The following is a 15,786-nucleotide window of genomic DNA, read 5'->3' on the forward strand; positions in this document are numbered from 1 at the left end:
CTGTAAATACACTCTTTGATGTCATTAATACCACAACAAATGAATTAAACTACATTTCGCACCAACAGAATTAGAGAAATTAATTTTGTCATAAGCATATGGCCCATTTCACGGTTAGGCGCCACTTTTTGATTTTCAACATATCTGGCCTGGTGTGTAAAAAATAATGGGGTTACAGAATTTACTGTTGGTGATTTTTCATTGTCTCTGTATGGCCTACCTCCATTAGCTTAATCGGCCTTTCTAGTTTTATCTTTCAGGGCGCACAGGGGTCAGAAGTGGTCAAAAAACCACATTTCACTAGCAACCTGGAAACAGACATTTATTTTCCAATGCTGCCACTTTTAACTATGTTGAGCCTACCAGCTGCTTTTGTTGTTTTTATGTAGTGAACAAGTTGCACTATACAGCCATACATGAACAAAGTAAATAGTTGTCAGTTAAACTAGCATGAGAACCATTTACATGTAAATTTCTGAATTCGGATGTGACATTTTCCGTTCACATCTATGTACCTTATTCAATGTGGAATAGATCGACTAATACTTTACATGAATGGCAAACTAGTGTGTTTTAGTAAAGTTCAAAGTCTTGTTACTATTTGTTGAACAAATTACACTTGTTGCTCTTAATATGTAGATACAGCGATATTTTGAATTTTTGCCAACAAATTCCGTTCACAATTTTGTCACATCCGATTAATTTTCCAAATAGTATAATTTATTAACAAAATGTGGCAGAATTTTTTCTCCTTGATTTTTAAAAATCTCCTGCTATGAGCTATCTAATGACACCATTTAATGAAAACTCCTTCATCAACTTAGCTTGCAGATGTCATTTCAAAGTTTCCGTTCACATGTGTCACATCCATGGTATCTGTCACATCCAAAATAGTTTCTTCAAAGAACTAAGACAGGAATGGGACTAGGATGCCAGTTTGAATTTATTTCATTACAGGTTTGTGGGGGATCAAAAGGCACAACAAATCTTTAATTCAGTATGCCTTCTTTAATTGTGACAGGAGATTCAAAAAGCTTCAATTTCCGTTCACATGTCACATCCTCAAAATTAGTAGTTTTAGGCCAAAATACTTAAACAACATGATATTTGACTTTCTAAAATAGGTTTATTATTTTGTACATGTCATATATGATTATTTCAAAGCTTTGTCTTTGTCTTTAGAGGACAGTTTTGTATACAATTTACAGAAGCGGATGTGACATTTTCAATTGTGAACGGAACATTTCAGTAAATTATAAACATTTTGCTTGTCAAAAATATAAAGGGTCAGGAAAAACGTTTTAGCATTGCTCAATTCAATAGAATCTCACAAAATATATGTGTTAGAAGTGCCCAAAGCTTATATTTTTGACAAGCAAACTGGTTATCATAATGAAACATTCCGTTCACAATTGAAAATGTCACATCCACTTCTATAAATTGTAAACAATGTTTTAAAATGAACACTAACACAGGTTGATATGTTTCAATATATCCCATTTAATTCACTGAGTGTGTGAAAACTCTTTGAATCATTATTTTCTGAAACATACTCTGCTTTACAGTGTGTGGTTTCCGTTCACATTGACATCAGTCACATCCAAAATTGCACAAACATCAGAATCTTGAATTTGACCTGTGTTTTCAAACTGGCTGATATTATTTGTGAACATTACCCATATTATGACCTTCAAAGCTGTGCAATATCAGAGTCATTCATTGATTATTAAAATTGTTGAGTAAACCTTTTCATGTCAATTTCCCTTTTTTACCACAAAAATTACATTAAAGTGGCAATAAATTTGTCATTACACAACAAAATTTGCCCAAATTTGGTCAGAAGGGAGCCTATGACATACTCGTTTATTTTAAATATCTATGATATATGTATTGGACAGTCAAAGTATAAATATACACTACTCAATATTGATCAAATTTGTTTAAAAATTACATAACATGAGATAATAAATCATAATTTTCTTCAAGAAGTAGCGAGATTTAAGCTGGGAAATGATATTTTTATGAAAATCTGGTCTTATTTGGAAAAGAAAACCCCTATTAAATTAAATTTAATCCATTTTGAAAATTTCGAGTTTTTTTCACTAAAAGTGGCGCCTAACCGTGAAATGGGCCATATACAACATTTTAATTTGTTGTGTGTGCCATGAGTTGCTGAGACATTTCTATTTGCTAAGAAGTACTTCCATTTACAGAACATTGTAGAACTGGTTTTGTGGAATTAATCAAGTACAAAAAGAGATTGGTGATGGTCTTAGTGAATCTAGCTTAAATATTTTGGGATGAAAAAATCATGTAAACTATGTCTGTGTATTGACACACAGACTGCACAATACTAATTTCAACATACATTTAGCAGTGATATAGCATTCAAGTTATTATTCACCTCAAAACATCAACTGGATTTCAAATTTGATCCAAAATTTGTAGACTTAATTGTCAATATCAAATTTAGTGAAGCCTTTCATGGACATCCACACATCCCAGCACACATCCACCAGATTATCCATTAGCTTAATATAATTATTATCATTAATTATGCACATCTGGATAATTATTAGTATTTTGCCTATAAGCTCCAATAAATCATAAATTTCTGTAAACATGGTATGGCAAAGGAACTATGCATCATTTGACTCAAATGCACACACTGCCCAAATGCATGTGGTGGGAAAATGTAGTTTTTATGTGTGCACTTGTGCTAGGGGAGTGTATTTGGATGGGGAATATTAAAATGATGAATGAAATAATGCTATAATAATGATATCAAAACGGGGTCATGTCGTTATTCCGAAGGACCGTTATTCGAAGGGTCATTACTCTGAATTTACAACAAGGCTCATTATTCAAGGGTCATTACTCGAAGGTTCACTATTCGAAGGGTCATTACTCGAAGGGTCATTATTCGAAGGGTCGTTATTCAAGGGTCGTTATTCAAGGGTCATTACTCGAATTTAAAACAGGGCTCGTTATTCCGAATTTACAACTAGGCTCGTTATTCCGAATTTAAAACAAGGCTCGTTATTCCGAATTTAAAACAAGGCTCGTTATTCAAGGGTCATTACTCGAATTTAAAACAGGGCTCGTTATTCCGAATTTACAAGTAGGCTCATTATTCCGAATTTAAAATAAGGCTCGTTATTCCGAATTTAAAACTAGGCTCGTTATTCCGAAGGGTCATTACTCGAATTTAAAACCACGCTCGTTATTCCGAATTTAAAACAAGGGTCGTTATTCCGAATTTAAAATAAGGCTCGTTATTCCGAATTTAAAACTAGGCTCGTTATTCCGAAGGGTCATTACTCCGAATTTAAAATAAGTCTCGTTATTCCGAATTTAAAACAAGGGTCGTTATTCCGAAGGGTCATTACTCCGAATTTAAAGCAAGGTTCGATATTCCGAATTTAAAATAAGGCTCGTTATTCCGAATTTAAAACAAGGGTCGTTATTCCGAAGGGTCATTACTCCGAATTTAAAGCAAGGTTTGATATTCCGAATTTAAAATAAGTCTCGTTATTCCGAATTTAAAACAAGGGTCGTTATTCCGAAGGGTCATTACTCCGAATTTAAAGCAAGGTTCGATATTCCGAATTTAAAATAAGGCTCGTTATTCCGAATTTAAAACAAGGGTCGTTATTCCGAAGGGTCATTACTCCGAATTTAAAGCAAGGTTCGATATTCCGAATTTAAAATAAGGCTCGTTATTCCGAAGGGTCATTACTCCGAATTTAAACCAAGGTTCGATATTCCGAATTTAAAATAAGTCTCGTTATTCCGAATTTAAAACAAGGGTCTTATTCCGAAGGGTCATTACTCCGAATTTAAAGCAAGGTTCGATATTCCGAATTTAAAATAAGTCTCGTTATTCCGAATTTAAAACAAGGGTCGTTATTCCGAAGGGTCATTACTCCGAATTTATATTAAGGTTCATTATTCCGAAGGGTCGTTACTCCGAATTTAATATGAGACTCGTTATTCCGAAGGGTCATTACTCCGAATTAAAAAGTAGGCTCGTTATTCCGAATTTAAAACCATGCTCGTTATTCCGAATTTAAAACAAGGGTCGTTATTCCGAAGGGTCATTACTCCGAATTTAAAGCAAGGTTCGATATTCCGAATTTAAAACAAGGGTCGTTATTCCGAATTTAAAACAAGGGTCGTTATTCCGAAGGGTCATTACTCCGAATTTAAAACCATGCTCGTTATTCCGAATTTAATACCATGCTCGTTATTCCGAATTTAAAACAAGGCTCGTTATTCCGAAGGGTCATTACTCCGAATTTAAAACCAGGCTCGTTATTCCGAATTTAAAACCATGCTCGTTATTCCGAATTTAAAACAAGGGTCGTTATTCGAAGGGTCATTACTCCGAATTTTGGAGTAATGACCCTTCGGAGTATTGTCCCTTCGGAATAACGAACCTGGTTGTAAATTCGATTCAATAGGGTTCGTTATTCCGAAGGGTCATTACTCCGAAATGACAATAATGGGCCTTATAGGTAAAAAAACAATACAAAAGAAAGAAAAAGAAAGAAAGAAAGAAAGAAAGAAAGAAAAAAGAAAGAAAGAAAGAAAGAAAGAAAGAAAGAAAGAAAGAAAGAAAGAAAGAAAGAAAGAAAGAAAGAAAGAAACTAATTAATCAATTAACTAATTAATTAATACTTTGGTTAAATAAAAGTCGGGATTTCAACAGAGTAAAGGTACAAAACGAAACATGCTAGAAACCTAACTTTTTTTAATGAACGATAAAAACAGTATGGAGTTAGATTTTTGTTAAACATGAATTGGTATAATAATAGCGTTCCCTATTAATGCACCGAAAATTTAAATGTTTGGGTTTTAAATACTTGTTTAAACACTTCAATACGTTTACTTTGTAATACCTTTAAAGGTTACCATGATTACAGTTAAGGTACATGAGGTAAAGACTAAATTAACCAAATTAAACAGTAAATTAAACAGTCACGTAAATACTCAAAAACACTAAGGGCTAACTATAGCCCCTAGGTCTATGGCCTAACGATAAACACATTTAAAGCAATAATGTGTGATTTGCATAAAGAATAGATTCCTATTTAAATGTTTGTTTTCGCTTTTAATTCCCCTATAACACATTCAAGATGTTAACAAAAATATGTCCCGGCACTCCGGCCATATTCAAGGTTAAAGGTCAACACAGTGGTCAAATTTCAAAGTTGCTCAAATCTGGTTAACAAATTATTCCTCTCATTGCAAGGATTCAGAAAAAGTATATTTTGACCTACCTGCGACTTACCGTTCTTGAGTTATAAGCAAAAAGGTCAAATTTTGGGCGGTGGTCAGTTTTTTTGGCCACACATGGGGCCAAAAATTAAAAATGCTCCGATTTCAACGCAAATGGTCTCAAATTGCTCGTCATGCAAAAGCAAGTCAAAGAAGGATTTGTTTGCACTGTCTAAAATGCTTCGTTATTGACAAAATTGGCCATAAAGTAATTTTTGGCCCCTATGTGGCCAAAAAACTGGAAAAGCGTTCATTTTCTAAACATGTATGCCCTACTGAACTCGGGGGGGGGAGGATGGTTGGGGGTATAGTGCCGACAGGCGTTGGGTAGTAGGGGCCTGTCGGTAATAAATGGTGATTAAAAGGGTTTATTGGGTATTATAAAATGAAAAAAGGGTAATTGCGTGTAAATTTTTGACAAAATGGGTTTATTGGGTATAAGACTTGAAAAAGGGAGTTATCGGGTAGAGAAATTTCAATAAATATGGAACAAATTTCAAAAGTTTTAATTTTTTGCAAATTTGCAATAGAAATATAGATGCCAATAGTTTGATTTTAAGTTTCTTCATTAATTACTTCATGGCATTTTTATGATAAGATTGGGTAGAATGTAAAAAAGAAGGAGGGTCTCATCTAGCATATTGACTTTAAAAAAGGGGTCTTTTCTTATTATTCGGCTAATTCCAATCAGCCGGAATTAGCGGACCAGAAAACTGGATGGCGCCTCTGCCGAACTAAATTTCCCTTTTTTTTTCATTTCATATTATGTTAGGGAAATGTGGCTGGGAGAATGTATGTATGGCGAAGAGTGGTGTGAGATCTAGCTATCTCGCTGGCAGTTTTCCGGTCCGCTAATTCCAGCTGATTGGAGTTAGTCGAGCCAAATACGCCCAAAACGCCATCAACGTCAGGATGGGTGCCAGTTATAAGATAACTCTTGACAGGCACATTATACCCGTCTATTCAAAAGTTGAGTGCTCTCACTGAACTTTTAGGGTTGAAATCCATGAACACGAAGACAGAGTAGGCCTATTAATCAACTGATGACACAATCTTAGAAACAAACAGGTTGTAGGGGTTCTACATACAGGACAACTAGTGGCCCTTGCATAACCCTTTTTATTATAGTTCTACGTACATGACATTCTAAGTATAGGTTATCTCGAAAGTCTCTTTACCATTTCGAGCCTTTATATCTCTCACATGTATTATCGTAAGGGAAATCCAAATACATATTTGAAAAGAGCACACTTGTACAATTATTCTCAAACTCAGGTGCCCTTTTTAAACCATGGATATCAACTTTTAGATATTCAAGTCAGGAATGTTTGCTAATGATGTTTACCAACTGTAGATATTTGATTTTGGACTTCAGAAGTTTAAATTCTGTCACTAGAAGCTACTGGACCTTTCAAAACAAGAAAATACCTGGTTAAGTTTCAGCTAGATTACCATTATGTCATCAAAAGCTGCTTGAAATGGCAAAGCCGATGTAAGCTTTCATGTTGGATCCCTCGTATAAAAAACGGCCCCGGGTATAGGCTTACACTTTAAAGGCTACGTTCTACATTCAGTTTGGATATGTTAAGAAATTTCATGTGAGACCAAGGAAAAGTCAGTAATAATATATCTTAGTAAATGATTTCATTTTACTCAGTACTTGATATGTTTTTCCCGGGGTTTTCCCCTTTAATGACGCATTTTTGATGCAATGAAAGTTGCCCTGAATTTTCCGGTCCACTGATTCCGGCTGATTAGAGTTAGCCGAGCCAAAGCGCCCAAAACGTCATCAACGTCAGGAAGGGTGTCAATTATAAGAAAACTGTATCAAAATATGTCAATCGCTCCCTCAAAACCAGGAACATGGTATTGGCAAACTATGATCTTTGAGAATGTGATATAGGCCTATTTAAAAATGAGAAAATATGTTTGAAAATGTTATCAAAAGTTTGATAATACGGTGAGATTTTCAATGTTTTTAGATAAAAGGATTTGGTATTGTTAGTGTCACTTTTTGGTCCACGTCGAATATTCGATGCAACAAGTTTTTGCTATTCAATATTAATATGTCTATTATATTTCCATAATGAATTACAATTCACCAAACGCATTGTATTTTCATGTACTATATTATGGAAGAAAAGATGATGCAGCTCTGGCTAGCTTGCTAATCAAATTTTGTTTTCGCAACATCATAATAAAAAGGCGTGTCGGAATAGTCATGCAGAAACTCAATTTTCATTGTATAGATTAGGAGATTAATGAAAAGTTACACCTCGAAGATTTGAATGGGTACGGAATGCAAAGAAACAAAAAAACCAAAAAACAAAGGGGGGCACTGAAGTGGGCAAATGGCGAAATGATGATATTGTATACACTCCTAGATAGTGAGAACCAATCAAAGCCTCCGTAATGCTGGTTTCATACTTTCCTGCCGCTTGCCGCTTTGCCGCTCTGAAGATGATTTTACTTCACTGCGCAATCTCACTAAAAACGCTAGCGGTGACCAGCGGCAAGCCGATATATCGATTACTCCACCGCTTTGCCGCCGCGGCAGCACCGCTGGGAGTTGAATTCAAGTCAACTCGGAGCGGTGCCGCTCTGACGTATGAGAACAAAATACGATTTTGGAGCGGTGCTGAGCGGCAAGAGTAGCTTTCAGAGTCATGCCGCTGCCGCTTAGCGGTGTGCCGCCCGCTTGCAGAAAAGTACAAGCGGCATGATGAAGCGTCATGCCGCTCAGCGGCAAGCGGCAGAAAGTATGAAACCAGCTTTAGTAAATTACTAGCCGTGCATAAATGTTGTATAATTGCACGGGCGCGCACTCCGCGTAGTACTCGCAGTGCTTTCGGACGCGTTCATTTTACTTGCGAGTTGGTGCATTTGTATTTGCCTGCATTTCCCAAATTTTTAGTAACAATTTTGTTACAAAAATGAAAAAGTAACAGGATTTTTTTTTCTCGTGTATGAAATAGGTTAATAAATGCGTATCACTTGTTCCTCGAGAAATTGTACAAAATAATGCACTTGTACTGAGATGTTGATGCGTCTAATGCACTCCCCCCTTCGAGGCTCGTGCATTAAGGTTCGTTCATACTATACCACCGCATTTGCGATGCGTTGCTTTGCGAAGCCGATATATCGATTACTTTTGCCGCAACTCAACGCAACTCGTCGCAATTCCAAGTTAAAATGTATTTAACTTCATTGCGATATCGCAATGCAGTAGTTTGCAGTACGATGCAGTGCGGCAACGCACCGCATCGCAAAGCAACGCATCGCAAATGCGGTGGTAGTATGAACGGACCTTTAGACGCATCAACATCTCAGTACGCGTGCATTATCTTAATACTAATTATGGCGTGTCCGTCCGTCCCTCTGTCCGCGCGCTATCGCGTGCGCGTGGCTCGCTAACGCGTGCTCGCGGTGCATATAACGCGAGCTCGCGGTGCGTATCGCGTGTGCGCGGTGCGCTATCGCGTAGTGCGCGAGGTACGGACGGGCGCAGTGCGAGCATCGGAAAGCATTACAGTGACTAACAGTAACAGGTGCATCTCATCGGACCAATAGGCTTATTTTAAAGACATGATTAACATAAAAATCATCAGTTATGGTAAGGCCTACGGTAACCCGTTTGCGTTCACATTTCTCCCGATTGAATTGACGGCCTACATCTAGACACTACTATTTCGGGGTATTTTTGGGTCCTCCGATGTGGTTGCAGGACAGGGTTTGGAAGAGGCGAACGATGGGTTTTCAGATTATAGGTTCCGAAGTAAGCGTCACAGCTACAAAACAGTTGATAGTTGTGTCTTAATCATTCAGAGACGTATATCGTATAGTAGTTTGAAAGGTCAGGACAAGTATTATAGGTAACGGGCGTTGGGTAATTAGAGATAGGCCTATCACGAGAACCGCCCAACCCGAGAACCGCGAAATCTAGTTTTGTATAATTTCACTCCCAACAAGTGATACGCATGTATTAACCTATAATTAAGTCATATTCGGGTTTTCTCATATTTAATTTCTTTGAAATTGCAGCTTCAATTGGCATTTTTATTTGAAAGATATCGGATATTCGGTTCTCATTATGGTCATAGACGTGGACAAGATAACGCAAAATTGAAACCACTTATCATTCCTTAGTCTCGGTCCCAGCCGGTTTGTGCTCCTTCGTCACTAAACAAAGTGACGGAGGAGCACAAACCGGCTGGGACCGAGACTAATCATTCCTTTACTAATGCACGTATGCAATTTCTTTTGTATTTTATTGTTTTTATGAGGCAATTTTGACAAACTTGTATAGTTAAACTGGTTATTAAACCTATTTTATTACAGAAAATTTTGTTTTTGTATCTTTTTTTATTATTGCAAATAGCCAAGCCATGTTTTGTGATTCAATTTGCATTTGTAAATAAGTGATAAATGTTTCATTTTTTTTCATCTCAAAACTAATTATTATGTAACAAAAAATATTTCTGACTGTAGGCCTAATAAGGCCAGATTTTGCAATTATAAGTATAAGAAATTAAAGGCATTGGGTGTCATTGCTCACAAGTGCACTTCACTGAAATGTGTCATCATATCAAATGAAACAAAAAATGTGTTGAATGATTCATTATAACTTAAGTTGTGTGGTACTGTTTATGAGCTTTCTGTGTTACTTTTTAATATTTGACTGACTATATTTTTTGCAAGTTTTGGCCATTCTTTTTTTTTTCTTTCTTTCTTATTTACTTGCTTACTTATTTTCTTTCTTCTCATTCTTTTCTTTTTTTCTTTCTTTCGTTCTTTCTTTCTTTCTGTGTCTGTGTGTCTGTATGTCTTTCTTTCTTTTTATATTTCTGTTTGTCTTTTTTTCTTTCTCTCTCTCTCTCTATCCGTCATTTTTTTTTTTAATTTTGTATTTCTTTATGTTTTGTCTGTCTGCCTGCCTTTCGTCATTTTTTTTTGTTTAATTCTTTTTTCTGTCTGTCTCTTTCTTTCTTTCTTTCCTTCTTTCTTTTATTACTTTCTTTTATTACTTTCTTTATTTTTTGTCTGCTTTTTGTCTTTTTTCTATTATTTTGTCTTTCTTTGTCTCTCTTCTCTCTCTCGCCCTCCCCTTTCTTCGTTCTTTCTTTTATTCCTCTCTTTATATCCTTTCATTTTGTCTATATTTTTATCTCTCTCTCTCTCCATTCCTCTTCTTCTTTCTTTTTTTCTTTCTTTTTTTACCTATAAGGCCCATTATTGTCTTTTCGGAGTAACGACCCTTCGGAATAACGAACCCTATTGAATCGAATTTACAACCAGGTTCGTTATTCCGAAGGATCAATCTCGAAGGGTCATACTCCGAAATTCGGAGTAATGACCCTTCGAATAACGACCCTTGTTTAAAATTCGGAATAACGAGCCTAATTTTAAATTCGGAATAATGACCCTTCGGAATAACGACCCTTGTTTTAAATTCGGAATAACGAGCCTTCTTTTAAATTCGGAATAATGACCCTTCGGAATAACGACCCTTGTTTTAAATTCGGAATAACGAACCTAGTTTTAAATTCGGAATAACGAGCCTACTTTTTAATTCGAGTAATGACCCTTCGGAATAACGAGTCTCATATTAAATTCGGAGTAACGACCCTTCGGAATAATGAACCTTAATATAAATTCGGAGTAATGACCCTTCGGAATAACGACCCTTGTTTTAAATTCGGAATAACGAGCCTGGTTTTAAATTCGGAGTAATGACCCTTCGGAATAACGACCCTTGTTTTAAATTCGGAATAACGAGCCTTATTTTCAATTCGGAATATCGAACCTTGCTTTAAATTCGGAGTAATGACCCTTCGGAATAACGACCCTTGTTTTAAATTCGGAATAACGAGCATGGTTTTAAATTCGGAATAACGAGCCTGGTTTTAAATTCGGAGTAATGACCCTTCGGAATAACGATCCTTGTTTTAAATTCGGAATAACGAGCCTTATTTTAAATTCGGAATATCGAACCTTGCTTTAAATTCGAGTAATGACCCTTCGGAATAACGACCCTTGTTTTAAATTCGGAATAACGAGCATGGTTTTAAATTCGGAATAACGAGCATGGTTTTAAATTCGGAGTAATTAATGACCCTTCGGAATAACGACCCTTGTTTTAAATTCGGAATAACGAGCCTTATTTTAAATTCGGAATATCGAACCTTGCTTTAAATTCGAGTAATGACCCTTCGGAATAACGACCCTTGTTTTAAATTCGGAATAACGAGCGTGGTTTTAAATTCGGAGTAATGACCCTTCGGAATAACGAGCCTAGTTTTATATTCGGAATAACGAGCCTTATTTTAAATTCGGAATAACGAGCCTAGTTGTAAATTCGGAATAACGAGCCCTGTTTTAAATTCGGAGTAATGACCCTCGGAATAACGAGCCTTGCTTTAAATTCGGAATAACAAGCCTGGTTTTAAATTCGGAATAACGAGCCTAGTTGTAAATTCGGAATAACGAGCCCTGTTTTAAATTCGGAGTAATGACCCTTCGGAATAACGACCCTTCGGAATAACGACCCTTCGGAATACCGAACCTTGTTGTAAATTCGAGTAATGACCCTTCGGAATAACGGTCCTTCGGAATAACGAACCTTATCGTTAATTCGGAGTAATGAACCTTCGGAATAACGACCCTTCGGAATAACGAAGCGAAACCATCAAAACATGATACATGTAACTTGAAATTCACCACAAACAACAATTTCTTGAAATGTTTTACTTCCAGTTTGCTATTTTTTCTGTATCAGTCAGAGTGTGAATGCTACATGTAGTATACATGTAGGGGTGGCATACAGTGTGTATAGGCTGGAGGCTGTCACAATCATGACAATGTAGGTATCTACCCAGTGTGTAACATACATGTACATTTTGTGTAGCCAGGACTAGATTTACCTTTTTCAGGGCCCTGGGCCAGGCTACAATTTAGGGCACTTGCTATCTGGATCCATGCATGTGTTACTCTCCACCCAACCCCATCCATGTAACCTATTGTTTTGATTATGTCTATGATCAGAGGACACAGTGCAGTGGAGTTAACATGCTTGTGAGAAGTGAGAGTAGATCTACTCTCACTTTCTTACATGCATGTAGGCAGGCACTGTATGGTATGGTACCCGTACCCATGGTACCCGTGTCCACGGGTACGGGTACGGGTCCTGGACCATGAGTACGGGTACGGGTGCGGGTCCCAGGCCATGAGTACGGGTACGGGTACGGGTCCCGGGCCATGAGTACGGGTACGGGTACGGGTCCCAGGCCATGAGTACGGGTACGGGTACGGGTCCCAGTCCATGAGTACAGGTACGGGTACGGGTCCGAAGCCAAAATAGGGCATGAGTACGGGTACGGGTCCGGAGCCATGGGTACGGGTACGGGTACGGAAATTGGGACTCGAGTACGGGTACGGGTACTACAAGTCTGCTTGGTGTTGTTCTTTTTTAGCTTCCTGAATAAACGGTGCTTCTTGGTTGCTGCTCTATAATATTAACTTTGTTGATATAGGTCTACCTTTTATGTTATTTCCCATTGGATGTTGTGTCACATTTCCCCGTTTTTAATTTTATGCATTGCTAGTGTGACTGTTGCATCCTTGCGGATCCATGCTTTGGTTCCCTGCTGGTCAGTTGGAACAGGTTTTCCGGCCCTGTTTTTATATAGCTTTCCAAAGTAATATAGTTCGCTAATAAAAGACTATTCCCAACTTTCTAAAGTACATCATACGGGGCTAGCTATATATCATAGTTTTGTCAGAATTTCCGTTTTGATTGCACCATTTTTCACTTGCGACTGTCAAGATAGGAAATGTCAATTAAATACGGGATAAGTCCTTTTCCTTAATAAAGTAGTACGCGCATCATAACCGTGCACAAGTACGTTATGTTTAGGCTAAATGCACTCAGATGCCTAGCAACGGTCAAGCAAACTGCCGATGAGTCAATCAAATTACCGGCGAGCGAAGTGATTGAATACGAGTATCACGGCTTAATATTTTGCAAGAATTACAAGGTAAGCTTGTAAAATGCTGTTTATAAACTACTCTAAATCAGATTTTGTAAAACTGTTTTAATAACAAATAATGATAATAATACATGATTCAAGTCTGGCCACTTAGTGAACAATAATGTTTTAAAAGAATAATTTAATTTAATGAATATTCCACAGAAACAGGGATGATGAACCAAAATATAAAATAGACTAAAAAAAGTCCCGGGCTAAAAGTGCTATTCGATAGACCTATACCCTATTTGGTATTTTTAAAATGAAATGAGAGGCCAATTACTCTTTAAATCAAGCTATTATTTCAGTCAAATCGATGCATGTTTACTATAATAAGTATAATGCTTCTTGATAAAAAAAAAATCTGCGATGTTTGTAAGATTTTTGGGTGTCCTATGTATTTGATTTACTCTAAATAGTCTAATTTGTAGCAAATTTGTACCATAGTATATATGGGCAGACAAAGAGCTACAAAGTGTTATGCGAGTTAGGGACCGTTCACAAACACTTGTAAGGGGGGGGGGCTGATGCAAAAATATTTTACCTCGAAAATTTCAGGACCCCCCTTTTTTTTTTTTGACATGAAAATTATGGGTCAACCCCATAGAAAAGCATATAAACTCAATTTGTGGTCATTTTTTCAGGCCCCCCCCCCTTAGGAGGGTCAAAAAATTTCAGGCCCCCCTTTTTTTTTTGCATCAGGCCCACCCTAACAAGTGTTTGTGAACGGTCACTTACCACCAGACTTTTCTACAACTACAATGTGAAAGTTACTCCAGAATTTCCATGATCGTTATTCAGTATAGTAGATATAGTAAGCCGGAACAAACTAAACTGGTTAGAAGACTTTCTTTTTGAGAAAACTTTTAAATTGAAATCATCCCCAAAGCATGTCTTTTTGGGGTATTGAGAGTTACCGATTTTCTCAACTGTGTCTAGCTCGAAGTAGCAATTCAGCTCCCGGATTAAGCTCTTTCAATGGCTCCGGTTCGCTATCTCGATCTAAGGACCGCTATCTCTATAAGGTTCGCTATCTCTAAGGTGGTTCGCTATCACTAATTACAAACAAGGTCCACTATCACTAATTTTAAATAAGGCCCGCTATCTCTAATTTATATCTCTAAGGTTCACTATCACTAATTTTAGATAAGGCCCACTATCTCTAATTTCAACAAGCCCGGTATCTCTAAGGTTTGCTTCTAATTTCAAATAAGGCCCGCTATCACTGAGGTTCGCTAGCACTAATTTTATATAAGGCCCGCTATTTCTAATTTCAAATAAGGTTCGCTATCTCTAATTCAAAATAAGGCCCGCTATCTCTAATTCGCTATAGGTTCGCCATGATCAATAGTTTTAAAATAGAGATAACGGGCCTCATTTCAAATTAGAAATAGCGAACCTTACGGTGATAGCGGACCTTAGGTATAGCGAACCTTAATTAAAATTAGTGATAGCGAACCTTAGAGATAGCGAACCTTCAATAAATTAGTGATAGCGGGCTTTATTTAAAATTAGTGATAGTGGACCTTATTTAAAATTAGTGATAGTGAACCTTAATCAAAATTAGTGATAGCGAACCTTAGAGATAGCGAACCTTACAGATAGCGAACCTTCATTAATTAGTGATAGCGAACCGTAATTAAAATTAGTGATAGCGGACCTTAGGTATAGCGAACCTTAATTAAAATGAGTGATAGCGAACCTTAGAGATAGCGAACCTTCAATAAATTAGTGATAGCGGGCCTTATTTAAAATTAGTGATAGCGAACCTTAGATGTAGCGAACCTTCAATAAATTAGTGATAGCGGGCCTTATTTAAAATTAGTGATAGCGAACCTTATTTAAAATTAGTGATATCGAACCTTAGAACTAGCGAACCTTAGTGATATCAAACCTTAGCAGTAGCGAGCCTTTTTATCTATTGGAGATAGCGGGATTTTCATCTTCATTGAACTTACACGTTAGTGATAGCGAACCTTAAAGATAGCGAACCTTAGAGATAGCGGTCCTTAGAGATAAAAGGGATGTTACGCTTTCAATACCATTAGGCCAAAGCTTTGCATGAATAGCATGATGTGTTTCTACCACAAAAATATGAAACAGCAAGGCTAACTAATATCAAAACTACAGTACTCGGTTTAAGGGTTCGGATAGCAACAGTATTTTTGTGGGACATGAGAGCACATCAGACACACCAAATTGCATTCTGAATACGAGGAATGTCCTTCTGATATCAAATAAATTTGATTTTTTGAAGTTCGCGATATAGGCCTAATACAAATTCTATCGCAAATTACTAAAAATGGAAAATGTTGACATTTAACAGTTCTCGAAGTAAATATGCAGCTGGGAGGCAAAGCCGTCCATCATTCATTTGAAAATTGTGACCTTTCGTATTGAAAATATACAGTTTTCCCAAAAAGACCTAAATATTTTAGGTCTTGATGGGAAAAAAAATTCATGGATATGTTACAAGTATAGG

The 15,786-nt window shown here is 36.8% G+C and overlaps 1 protein-coding gene across 2 annotated transcripts in view; it reads left to right on the forward strand.

Annotated features, from left to right (window-relative positions):
• Positions 1-13,204: 13,204 nt before the first annotated feature.
• Positions 13,205-15,786, forward strand: part of LOC140165326 (uridylate-specific endoribonuclease-like) — a 28,884-nt gene continuing 26,302 nt past the window's right edge. For both annotated transcript variants that reach the window (XM_072188658.1, XM_072188659.1), the window contains exon 1: positions 13,205-13,313. The gene's annotated coding sequence lies outside the window, so the exon portion shown is untranslated. The remainder of the gene's footprint in view (positions 13,314-15,786) is intronic.

The sequence above is a fragment of the Amphiura filiformis genome, chromosome 12 (assembly GCF_039555335.1).
Source record: "Amphiura filiformis chromosome 12, Afil_fr2py, whole genome shotgun sequence".
Lineage (NCBI taxonomy): Eukaryota > Metazoa > Echinodermata > Ophiuroidea > Amphilepidida > Amphiuridae > Amphiura > Amphiura filiformis.